The sequence below is a fragment of the Monodon monoceros genome, unplaced genomic scaffold, assembly GCF_005190385.1.
Source record: "Monodon monoceros isolate NGI ecotype Baffin Bay Population unplaced genomic scaffold, NGI_Narwhal_1 Super_Scaffold_5, whole genome shotgun sequence".
NCBI lineage: Eukaryota > Metazoa > Chordata > Mammalia > Artiodactyla > Monodontidae > Monodon > Monodon monoceros.
The window spans coordinates 11,982,542-11,996,418 of NW_021703782.1; the positions used below are offsets into that span (position 1 = coordinate 11,982,542).

General features: G+C 39.0%; 1 non-coding gene across 1 annotated transcript; it reads right to left on the reverse strand.

The window, feature by feature from the left end:
• Positions 1-4,646: 4,646 nt before the first annotated feature.
• On the reverse strand, positions 4,647-4,753 carry LOC114884843. The gene has a single exon (XR_003790914.1). It is a non-coding gene; the product is annotated as a U6 spliceosomal RNA (small nuclear RNA).
• Positions 4,754-13,877: the final 9,124 nt, after the last annotated feature.

A 13,877-nucleotide genomic window follows, 5' to 3' on the forward strand; every position in this document is an offset into this window, starting at 1 on the left:
CACAGCAGTATTTAGTACCTTGGCAAGGACCCAGGGACCCTGGGACTCTGGGATCATGCGAGATACCACTAACACACTTAGGATGGTTTGGGGCAGTTGTGGAAGACAGAATCAAAAGCTTCAGTGAAGAGGGCATGCCACGTAAGGCTGGAAAACTCTCCAGCCCACCATGTGCCCTGGGAGGACCTGGAAAGCATGCTGTTCATCAAAGCAATGAGAAATGAGCTGGCTGAGCTGGCGAGAGGGGTGTCAGCATCACTGAGACTTTCTACTGGTCAGGGCAAATGGCAGGAGTTGCTGTTAGGTGACTGGGCTTCCGTAGCAATGGGGAGGAAAAGATCCTTCAGTAGTAGAGGCCAAATGGGGCACTTAGCCATCAGAGGTACATGGAAGCAAAATCACAGTGGCAGCCAGGGGACCCGACCCGGGGGGATGACAGAGATAACGAAGAGAACATGGAGTTATGTCAATGAGCCAAAGAGGACCCCTGCATATTGCCACTAAGTTGTTCACTTTTTCATAACATGCTGAGACCAATAGCTCAAAAGCCCACGAGAGTCAAGCTCAAATTTTTAAATTTAAAGCATCCAATTGCTTTAAATATAGCCCCAATAGATTTTTAGCTACTTAGAGCCTGCTTGGCATACCCTGCAAAACATATGTACCCCACATCTGCTAGCCATAGAGAAGACGAATCCTGGGGCTATACAACACTGGGGGCCACAGCTGCCCTTTTGAGCTCTCCTGACCCAGAGACTCCCTGCCGTGCTACTGAGTGACATCCCCCAGACACCTAAGCCCCCTCTGGTTCCCTTCTCCCCTGTGAGTTCTCTTGCCTTCCTCCCCTCTGAATGGTGCCCCCTGGCTCTGGAAGGTCTCCTGCTGTGAGGGGCACCCCCCACCCCCCAGCCTATCCAAGCACTGCCCAAAGCAAGCTCATTGTGAGCTACTGTCCCCTTGCGGTCATAACTTTTTCTTACTCAGCCCCCAAATCCCTCAATAGACAACCAGAGGGCCAAGACAGATGAGCAGCCAACAGGGGTATCACTCAGTCTGTAGAATAAATAGGAAGCAAGGAAGGGTGGTCAGGAGGTTGAGGGCAGCCATCTGGATAAAGGTCATGATCCCATGCCCCGTTTCCAGACCTGAGCAGTTTTCAGGCCTGGAACCCACTGAATGAAGTAGAGGAAGGGAACTCAGAAGAATGGGCCCTACAACACCGTGGCAAGTCTGTAATCATTGCCAATGTCCTTCTCCAAAGGGATCTAGGGCCATTTATTTCAGTAGTGGTTCCCTGGGGAAAGGTGACAATTCAGACATTAGGGAGGACTGTTGGACACATATTCCAAGTTGACATTGATACCTGGGCACCCAAAGTGTCATCATGCCCCCACCCTGTTAGAGAGAGGGCATAAGGGAGCCTGGTAATGTATGGAGCTCTGTCCTGGGTCGTTGGACCCATTGGAGTGGGAATGAAGAATGAAGATCTCTGTTACATGCTAACACACACCAGACAGCATCTACCAGGAAAGAGGTACTTAACAACCAAGCAAACATAATGACTCAGTCAGTTGTCATCAGCCAACCTCTGACACTACAATGCTGAGACAAGGAGCACACGAACAGCACAGCCATGGTGGCAGAAATGCAGGGGCCCAACTACATGAGGGTCCACTCACAAAGATTGACCACTGCCACTGCCCAATGTCCAGCCTGCCAGCAATAGACCAATGCTGAGCCTCTGGGTGGACACCTACCACTTGGTGTAAAGTGACCTGTGAATCATCTTGACTAAGATGGACACATAATTGGGATGTGGGTTTGCCTTTCCTGCTTGTAGTGCTGAAGCCAACACAGCTCTGTTTACACAGTATTGCTCCACCAACATGGGATCCTGCGAAACAACCCATCAGACCAGGGGACCCACTTTCTAACGAGGGAGGGGGCACAGTGGGCACATGAGCAGGGGACCAATTGGCCCAATCATATATTTCACCACCCAGAAACAGCTGCCCTGATAGAACAATTGATGTGCCAGCTTCCAGATGATATCTTATGAAGATGGGGTACCATTTTCCAGGATTTAGCATACTCCCTTAACGGATGCTATTATGTGGTACTGTGTTCCCAACAGACAGAACACAGAAGGCTGAGAAACATGGTAGGGAAGTAGAAGTAGCCCCGTTTTCTTCATTCTTGGTGACCCACTTAGGGAACTTAGGCTTCTTTTCCTTGACACTGTAAGTGCCTAGAGGTCCTGGTCTCCAGAAGGGGAATACTTTCACCACAGAACTTTAAACTTTAAGCTGTGGCTATTGCTTGGCCATTTGGGGCTCCTTGTGCTAAGAGACCAGCAGCCGAATAAAGGGGTCACCATCCTGCCTGCGGTAATTGACCCTGATCACTGGGAGAAGGGGGGTTGCTGTTACACAAGGGGAGCAGGGAGGGATGTGTTTGGCTCACAAGTGATCCAATGGGGGAATCTCTTGGTACCCAATTCTGATGGCAAACGGAAACATCCAACAGCCACAGCCTGAGAGAGGTATGGTCACTGGAGACTCAAACTTCTCATGGATGAGGGTCTAAGTCACCCTGACCAGCTGGAAGTGCTATTTGAGAGCAAGGGGCATCTAGAATTGGGTAGTAGAGGAAGGTGATGAGTATCAGCTGTGGCCGTGGGTCCAGCTGCAGCTTGTTTGACTGAATCCCCTCTGAACTTCCCAGATGGGGGTGAACTTACTCTCTGAAGGAGGCGATTGAGTAGCACCAGGGGTAGACAGCAGTGGCCACCGTGGGAGCTATCCAGACCCTGCTTTAGGCCCTAGCACACCCTAGCAATTGGGCGTGTTGGCTGGTGAAGATCCACAGCTACATCCCTGGGAGGGAATTGACCTTTATGCAAGAAAGCTGCCTCTCCCAAGGTCATACCACCTTCCCATGGTTAGCATATATCCCTTAACCAGATGATGCTGGAGTAAAACGGCACAGGTTCCTTGCCTTGATCTGGGATATCTCTGAAGGGCCATCTCAGCTTCAAAGTTCCCTGTGGCTCATCAAGGTTAACTTCTCCCTCTGCCCAATCTTAGTTCTCTCACTCCACCTCATTCACTGTTGACAAGAGCATTCTTCAATCACTTTCCTACATCCCAGTCTCCATCTCAAAGTTGGTTTCCCAGCACATTATTTTCTCTCTCATTCTTCCACCCTTCTCTTTTTCCTCTTTCTTTCTCCTCTTTCTTCCCCATTTCTGCTATGCGTAGAGTGACCGTATATCCCTGTTTGCTGGGAAGAGTCTTATTTTACTCCTGGTAATCTGGTGACTCATCTGGTCAGTGTCCCCTTTAATTCTCAAAAGGGTCCTGATTTAGACTGTACGTTATATGATCAGAATTCACTGAATTCATCTCTTCTTCATCATACACATATTCTTTACACTTATATTTTACTAGGTGCTGGGAATACAGACATGAGTAAGAGATTCCAGTCCTCTGAGCCCAGCCTCCAAATTCCTATTGAAATTGCCGAAAGAATATTGTAATAAAAAGACACATTATAGCTGGAAACCAGAGAAAGGTGTCATTCTCATATTATAAACTTCAAGGAATTTCTCCAAGACATATTACAGGTGAGACCGGATTGAGGGAAGGGTCTGCCGCGACAGGTGTTTCCTATGCATTCCTTTCACTCATTTTCTTCAGATGAAAAATTACCCAGGGACCAGTGGAAGTCACCCCACCAGTGTGCCCTAAATCAGAGCAGCAGGGACTGGAGGTGACATGGGGGACCTCCCAATTCTATCTGTGCCCCAGAACCATGCACTGGGCATAGCAAAATTCTCAGGGGAGGGGACCTCTTCAGCACTCATAACAGTCATCTGTTTGGGGATGTATCCTAAACATGGTGTGGGACCTCAGGAGGGCAGAGGGGCCCCTAAATTAAAGGTCGCTGCCCCAGTTAACATGGTTCATCATAACAAACATGAAAACAAAACTCTCAGACATAAGAATGAGGTTCTTTAGTACAGCGGCCTCCAGCTATAGCTGCCTTCCTATTCTCCATAGACCACTGGAGCTTAAATTGAGAAAAGTAAAATGTACAATTGTTCTAAGAGTTTCTCTTCTTTCTTCACTGAGTCCTGGAGGAGCTGAACAAAGTCCATACAAGACACCATCTCGACTCCTGTTATCTGAAAGCATAACAAAAATAGCTGAAATGTATCATTATGACATCTTACAGATGGGAAAACTGAAGCTCAGAAATGTGAAGCAGCTTGCCTAGGATCCTTAACTTGACAGCCCTTTGTCAGAAGAGCAATGACTGGCTATGTAAAGTCTTTAGACATTTAAAGAGAATTTGTAGTTAAAGAGAGAGGGAAAGAAGAGAGAGCGAGAAATCTGATGAACCAGTGTAGAATCACTGGAAAAATGACACTTTTAAATGACTGTCATCCACAATGAGAGTAGAGAATGTACTGGAAGCTAACACTTAATGTCAACATTGTGTGAAATGATTCTAAACAACCCTTGGGGATTATTATCAAACAGAAATGTAATAGAGGCAGTGATATCACTGTAAAATGATAATATTCACATATAATTTCCAGAAAAATTACTCAAAGAAATACTTTGGTCAACTGGGAAATGTATCTAAATGAAGAGCTGAAGACTGTATCAACTGTTCTCCTTGAACAGGGGCCATGCTAATTTTCTCTGTATCATTGCAATTTTAGTATATGTGCTGCCAAAGTGAACACTGTACCAACCGTCGTTAAAGCAACTTTTCTGGAAAAAATTATTACAAGTCCATGTCAAAGTTGTATACCAAATTTGCCACGAGGGGATAGTGTCCTGAGCTAGTCACTTCAAAGACTTTTCTCTTGGCAGGAAAACTGATAGAAAATGGACAGTGGTATAATACAGCGGTGCCAGTTAATATTATCAGATTCCTCTCAAGATGCACAACTTCTCAGAAGGTGCTCATGATCTCAGTAAAGGCTATCCAAAAGTTGCTCAAGAATGCTAATTATTTCCCAGAAGGAATTGTAATTACATCACATTCATAAAAGAAGTTCTGTCCCAAACCTGATTTGGGACAATTTTCTTTCTTACCATGTTACAATGTAACCATCACATTTTTGTGGCTCACTTAAGGGAGAAAACAAAATCTAGACCACATTGCAAGTTAAACTCAAGAGAGATTATAGAATGGAGGCACGGACTGAGAAAATACAAGAAATGTTTAACAAAGATCTAGAAGAACTAAAGAACAAACAAACAGAGATGAACAACACAATAACTGAAATGAAAAATACACTAGAAGGAATCAGTAACAGAATAACTGAGGCAGAAGAACGAATAAGTGAGCTGGAAGGCAAAATGGTGGAAATAACTGCTGAGGAGCAGAATAAAGAAAAAAGAATGAAAAGAATTGAAGACAATCTCAGAGACCTCTGGAACAACACTAAATGCACCAACATTTGAATTATACGGGTCCCAGAAGAAGAAGAAAAAAGAAAGGGTCTGAGAAAATATTTGAAGAGATTATAGTCAAAAACTTCTCTAACATGGGAAAGGAAATAGTCACCCAAATCCAGGAAGCACAGACAGTCCCATACAGGATAAACCCTAGGAAAAACACACCAAGACACATATTAATCAAACTAACAAAAATTAAATTCAAAGAAAAAATATTAAAAGCAACAAGGGAAAAACAAAAAATAGCATACAAAGGAATCATCATAAGGTTATCAGCTGATTTTTCATCAGAAACTCTGCAGACAAGAAGGGAGTGGCAGGATATACTTAAAGTGATGAAAGAGAAAAACCTGCAACCAAGATTACTCTACCCAGCAAGGATCTCATTCAGATTTGATGGAGAAATCAAAAGCTTTTCAGACAAGCAAAAGCTAAGAGAATTCAGCACCACCAAACCAGCTCTACAACAAATGCTAAAGAAACTTCTCTAGGCGGGAAACACAAGAGAAGAAAAAGACCCACAAAAACAAACCCAAAACAATTAAGAAAATGGTAGTAGGAACATACATATTGATAATAACTTTGAATGTAAATGGATTAAATGCCCCAACCAAAAGACGCAGACTGGCTGAATGGATACAAAAACAAGACCCATATATATGCTGTCTACAAGAGACCCACTTCAGACCTAGGGACACATACAGACTGAAAGTGAAGGGATGGAAAAAGATATTCCATGAAAATGGGATTCAAAAGAAGCTGGAGTAGCAATATTCATATCAGATAAAACAGACTTTAAAAACTATTACAAGAGATAAGGAGGGACACTACATAATGATCAAGGGATCAATACAAGAAGAAGATATAACAATTATAAATGTTTATGCATGCAACATAGGAGCACCTCAATACATAAGGCAAATTGCTAACGACCATGAAAGGAGATATCAACAGTAACACAATAATAGTAGGGGATTTTAACACCCCACTTGCACCAATGGACAGATCATCCAAACAGAAAATTTATAAGGAAACACAAGCTTTAAATGACACAATAGACCAGATAGATTTAATTGATATTTATAGGACATTCCACCCAAAAGTGGCAGAATATATTTTCTTCTCAAGTGCACATGGAACAATCTCCAGGATAGATCACATCTTGGGTCACAAACCAAGCCTCGGAAAATTTAAGTCGTATCAAACATCTTTTCTGACCACATCGCTATGAGATTGGAAATCAATTACAGGAAAAAAACCTGTAAAAAACACAAATACATCGAGGCTAAACAGTGTGCTACTAAATAACCAAGAGATCACTGAAGAAATCAAAGAAGAAATAAAAAAATACATTGAAACAAATGACAACGAAAACACGACAACCCAAAACCTATGGGGTGCAGCAAAAACAGTTCTAGAGGGAAGTTTATAGCAATTCAATCTCACCTCACAAAACAAGAAAAATCTCAAATAAACAATCTAACCCTACACTTAAAACAACTAGAGAAAGAAGAACAAAGAAAACCTGAAGTCCGTAGAAGGAAAGAAATCATAAAGATCAGAGCAGATATAAATGAAATAGAAATGAAGAAAACAATAGCAAAGATCAATAAAACTAAAAGCTGGTTCTTTGAGAAGATGAACAAAATTGATAAACCCTTAGCCAGACTCATCAAGAAAAAAAGGCAGAGGATGCAAATCAATAAAATTAGAAATGAAAAAGGAGAAATCACAACTGACACCGCAGAAATACAAATGATTAAAAGAGACTACTACTAACAACTATATGCCAATAAAATGGACAACCACAAAGAAATGAACAAATTCTCGGAAAGGTACAGTTTTCCAAGACTGAACCAGGAAGAATTAGAAAATATAAACAGACCTATCACAAGTAATGAAATTGAAACTATACTTAAAAATCTTCCAATAAACGGAAGTCCAGGACAAGACGGCTTCACAGGCGAATTCTATCAAACATTTAGAGAATAGCCAACATCGATCTTTCTCAAACTCTTCCAAAAAATTGCAGAGGGAGAAACACTCCCAAATTCATTCTATGAAGTGACCATCACCCTGATACCAAAACTAGAAAAAGATATCACAAAAAAAGAAAATTATAGACCAATATCACTGATTAACAAAGATGCAAAAATCCCCAACAAAATACTAGCAAACAGAATCCAACAACACATTAAAAGGATCATACACCATGATCAAGTAGGATTTATCCCAGGGATGCAAGGATTCTTCAATATATGCAAATAAATCAATGTGATACACCACATTAACCAATTAAGAAATAAAAATCATAAGATCATCTCAATAGATGCAGAAAAAGCTTTTGACAAAATTCAACACCCATTTATGATAAAAACTCTCCAGAAAATGGGCATAAAGGGAACCTACCTCAACATAATAAAGACCATATATGACAAACCTACAGCAAACATCATACTCAATGGTGAAAAACTGAAAGCATTTCCACTAAGTTCAGGAAGAAGACAAGGATGTTCACTCTCACCACTCTTATTCAACATAGTTTTGGAAATCCTAGCCACAGCAATCAGAGAAGAAAAAGAAATACAAATTGGAAAAGAAGAAGTAAAACTGTCACTGTTTGAAGATGACATGATACTATACATAGAAAATCCTAAAGATGCCAGAAAACTACTAGAACTAATCAATGAATTTGGTAAGTTTACAGGATACAAAATTAATGCACAGAAGTCTCTGGCATTCGTATACAGCAACAACAAACTATCAGAAAGAGAAATTAAGGAAACAACCCCATTTACCATTGCAAGAAAAAGAATAAGATACCTAGGAATAAACCTGCCTAAGGAGGCAAAACACTTGTACTCAGAAAACTATAAAACACTGATGAAAGAAATCAAAGATGACATAAACAGATGGAGAAATATATCATGTTCTTGGATTGGAAGAATCAATATTGTGAAAATGACTACCCCAAAGCAATCTACAGATTCAATGCAATCCCTATCAAAGTACCAATGGCATTCTTCACGGAATTAGAACAAAAATTTTTACAATTTGTATGGAAACACAAAAGACCCCGAATAGCCACAGCAATCTTGAGAAAGAAAAACGGAGTTGGAGGAATCATGCTCTCCAACTTTAAACTATACCACAAAGCTACAGTAATCAAGACAATATGGTACTGGCACAAAAACATAAATATAGATCAATGGTACAGGAGAGAATGTCTAGAGATAAACCCAGGCACATATGGTCACTAATTTACAACAAAGGATGAAAGAACATACAATGGAGAAAAGACAGCCTCTTCAATAAGTGGTGCTGGGAAAACTGGACAGCTACATGTAAAAGAATGAAATTAGAACACTACTTAACACCATACACAAAATAAACTCCAAATGGATTAAAGACCTAAATGTAAAACCAGACACTATAAAACTCTTAGAGGAAAACATAGGAAAAACACTCTTAGACATAAACCACAGCAAGATCTTTTTTTGACCCACCTCCTAGAGTAATGGAAATAAAAACAAAAATAAACGAATGGGACTTAAAAGCTTTTGCACAGCAAAGGAAACCATAAATAAGACACAAAGACAGCCTTCAGAAGGGGAGAAAATATTTGCAAATGAAACAACAGAGAAAGGATTAATCTCCAAAATATACAAACAGCTCTTGGAGCTCAATATAAACAAAAAACAAACGATCCAGTTAAAAAATGGGCAGAAGACCTAAATAGACATTTAACCAAGGAAGACATACAGATGGCCAAGAGGCACATGAAAAGGTGCTCAACATCACTCATTATTAGAGAAATTCCAATCAAAACTACAATGAGGTATCACCTCACACCAGTTAGAATGGGCATCATCAGAAAATCTACAAATGCTGGAGAGGGTGTGGAGAAAAGGGAACCCTCTTGCACTGTTGGTGGGAATGTAAATTGATACAGCCCCTATGGAGAACAGTATGGAGCTTCCTTAAAAAACTAAAAATAGAACTACCATATGACCCAGCAATCCCACTACTGGGCATATAACCTGAGAAAAGCATAATTCAAAAAGAGACATGTACCACATTGTTCATGGCAGCATTATTTACAATAGCCAAGACTTGGAACCAACCTAAATGTCCATTGACAGATGAATGGATAAAGAAGGTGTGGCATATATATACAATGGAATATTACTCAGCCATAAAAAGAAACGAAATTGACTTATTTGTAGTGAGGTGGATGGACCTAGAGATTGTCAGACAGAGTGAAGTAAGTCAGAAAGAGAAAAACAAATATCGTATACTAACGCATGTATATGGAATCTGAAAAAAAAAATGGTACTGATGAACCTAGTGGCAGGGCAGGAATAAAGATGTAGGCATAGAGAATGGACTTGAGGACACGGGGTGGGAGGGGGAAGCTGGGGTGAAGTGAGAGTAGCATCGACATATATACACTACTGAATGTAAAACAGTTAGCTAGTGGGAAGCAGCAGCATAGCACAGGGAGATCAGCTCGGTGCTTTGCGATGACCTAGAGGGATGGGATAGGGAGGATGGGAGGGAGGCTCAAGAGGGAGGGGATATGGGGACATATGTATGCATATGGCTGATTCACTTTGGTGTACAACAGAAACTAACACAGTATTGTGAAGCAATCATACTCCAATAAAGATCTATTAAAAAAAAAGATAATGCATACAAAAAAACATTGTGCAATAATAAAAGATTTGTTAAAGGTACAGAGCAAAACAATATGTATATTATAAGCTCATTATTTTAAAGTAAACTATTATGTTTACATACAAAAAGGTATGGAGAACAAACTATTATGTATATAATACATGTTTTATTTTTTTTTAAAAAGAGAGATTAAAACACATGAATAGGAAAGCTAAAACTCTAATCAAAAGTGTAGTGGTATTTCTTTGTGATCTCAAGGTACAGAAAGACCTTAAATAAGACCCCAAAGCACAAAATGGATAGATTTGACTCTATAAAAATGAAGCATTTCTATTCAAAAAAGGACAATAGTGACAATAAGGACAAATGACAGATTCAGAGATAATATTTGTAACATCTAAAACTGATGATGGATTAACATCTCAACAAACAAGGAACTCCTGTAAATCATCAACATTAACAGTAGCAGCAGCAAGAAGTATTAGCAACAACAATCACCAAGGCTGAGAATCCAGTGGGAAAATGAGCAACTGGAGGGGGCCCAGGTGGTTGAAAAGTATCTGAGGAGATGCTCACCACCACCAGCAATCAAAGAAATGCATATTAAAACAACAGTGAGATGTAACTTTATGTCCATCAGATTGGCCAAAATTAGAAAATCGGATAATACCAAGTTTTTGGTGTGCCGTTGATGTAAGCTGGGATAGTCATGAGGAATAAAAACAAACCAGAATACAAAATTCAAATATGCAAGTGGAAATGAGAAAAAAAATTATTTCAGATACAGAAAATGAAAATTATCAGAAAACTAGGTACAGCTCTATGGTTATACATTTTAAAATACAAATGATTTTTTTATTTTCTATGAAAATTAAAATTACTCAAATATATTAACTGAGAGATAGAAACTTGAATAAATTAATAACCATCAAATAAATTATATAACTTATCAAAAGCTCCATGCCTTATGGGCAAGTACTGTTAGTTTAGAAATATATAGATTCTATGCTATTTAAACTAATACTGAACATAAGAAAGAACAGAGATTATTTTTACATAGCTGGGTTTTACAAAACCTGACGTGCAAGAACTTTAAACTGTTCCAAACATCATAAGCAGAAGGGGACTTAATACAGGACATTTTGGAGCTTGCAAAATCACTGGAAGATTTGGAGAGGCAGACTCTAAGCAGGGCCTTAAGAATGTCTCACAGAACCCCAAAGCAGTTAACCTCCAGGACAGGAAGGCATAGGAAGTGGGAATAAATGATGGGTGTCAAGCAATCAAATACATCACACACAGGCAAAGATAAAATTAACAAGGAAAAAAATTGCAGATCAACTGCTATCTTTCCTATTGGAATATAAATTCCACAAGGGTGTGGACTTGGCATTCCTTACCATGGTGTCTCCAGCAAGGCGAGTGTTTGATAAATTTGTAATGAATGAATAAATGATTGACCCCGTTGGGTTTATTATAGAAATACAAGGACAAGCCAACATTAGTAAATGTATTAATATAAGTAGTCACAATAATAAAAAGAAGAGAAAAGTTTTATGATAGTCCTACGAAGTGCTAAAAAGGTATTTGATATAGTTCAACATATATTTGTGATTGAAACTCTTAGTAACCTAAAAGAAATACTTATTTTATAATATCTGACACAATACTTAATTTAATAATGACATATTACAAAAATACCTGTAATAGTCAGGTACAAGACAAGGTTTCTCTCCTTCTACCATTTGCCATTGTATTTGAGGACCTAGCCAATGCAACAAGACAAGTAAAATAAATCAGGTATATTTACCAGAAGGAAAGAGACCATGAATAGGTGATATAATTGTCTATTTGGAAAGTCTACTGAATCAGTTAAAAAACTAAACAACTTATAAGGAGTAAGTAAGATGACTGATTGCATAATAAATAAACAACTTCCTTAGATTTCAACACTAATCAGTTAGGAATTACAAATATATAAATATTTGTATTCAAAGATTACCTAGGAATAATTTGAACAAATTTTTTGCTAGACCTATATGAAGAATACTATAAAGTTGCACTGTAGGACATAAAGGAAAACAATAAACTGAGGAGCATGTGGTTTTCCTAGTTTCTAAATATCTCATACATTTCCAGTTTCAGTTTAAAAATCTTAATGTTTATTAAAAAATATAGTGACATTTCACATTTTAGGGGAAATGATAGATTATGTAATAAGTGCTATTGGTACAACTAACAATTTGGTGACAGAATTTTGATTTCCACCTCATAACATAACCAAAATAAATTCCAGATGGCATGTAGTTGATATATAAATAGCAAAGATGTTCTGAATAAAATAATGAGTGAATTAAATATTTAAATGTATCTATAACTAACCTTCTATTTAAATTAGTCTTCTAAGACTTTGGTGCTTACTGTTGAAAGTGGAACCAAGACCACAACAAACAAATCTACTTACTGAGGGAAAAAATTTTAATGGAAAAAGAAATCATAAGAAAATGTTAATATTTAAGTTATTTTAGAATGGGGAAGGATTACCTGAGAATGACACAAAAGGAGGATGTTATAATGGAAAAGATGGGTGGATTTAACTACATATGATTTAAAGACACTTTTTTATGGTGGGCTCTATTGATTGCCTAATCCCACTGCCATTTTCAATCCCCAGCTCTGAGGCCTATCACATAGAGGATGGAAAAGTGGGTACTTGCCTTCTCAGCTACCTATCTGACTATGGATATCCATTAACTTAATTATAGCAAAGGAGACATAAGGGATGTTTCAGGAAAAGCTTTTACTTAGTTATACAAAGGGACAGAATCTTCTGGTACCTCTGTTCCTCTTGCTTCCTGCCTTGAATTTGTGCTATGGTGTCTGCAGCTACATCAACAATCTCACCACCATGAGACACTGATGAACCTAGAGGCAGGGCAGGAATAGAGATGCAGATGTAGAGAATGGCCTTGTGGACACAGAGGGGGATGGGGAGGGTGGGACAAATTGAGAGAGTAGCGTTGACATATATACACTACCATGTGTAAAATAGATAGCTAGTGGGAAGCTGCTGTATAACACAGGGAGATCAGCTCAGTGCTTTGTGACCACCTAGAGGGGTGGGAAGGGGAGGGTGAGAGGGAGGCTCAAGAGGGAGGGGATATAGGTATACCTACAGCGGATTCACTTTGTTGTATGGCAGAAACTAACACAACATTGTAAAGCAATTATAATCCAATCAAGATGTAAAAAAACAAAAAACTCAGCATGCAAAGGACAAAGGGATGAAGAGCAAAAGAACCAGGTAGTTAATGGCATTAGTGAGTGGTACCCCTAACTTGGGGCCATCTACCCCCAGACTTCTTGTTATGTCAGATAATTAAGTGTCTTTATCACTTAAACCACTGTTATTTTGTTACTTAGAGATTAAAAAATTTTAAATACATCTATATCTGCCACCAAAAAATTACCATAAATAAAATGAAGGGCAAACAAAGATTGGGGAAATATTTGTAACATATATGATAAATTAAAATGTAATATCCTAATAAAATAAGAACTTGCAACTCCCCCAAAATGTACAATGGCCAAAAAAAAAGAAGAAGAATGAAAAACAATTTCTCCTTACTGGAAATTCATAAAATACAAATAAATTTCAAATAAAAATATCAGGGCCTCCCTGGTGGCGCAGTGGTTACGAATCAGCCTGCCAATGCAGTGGACAAC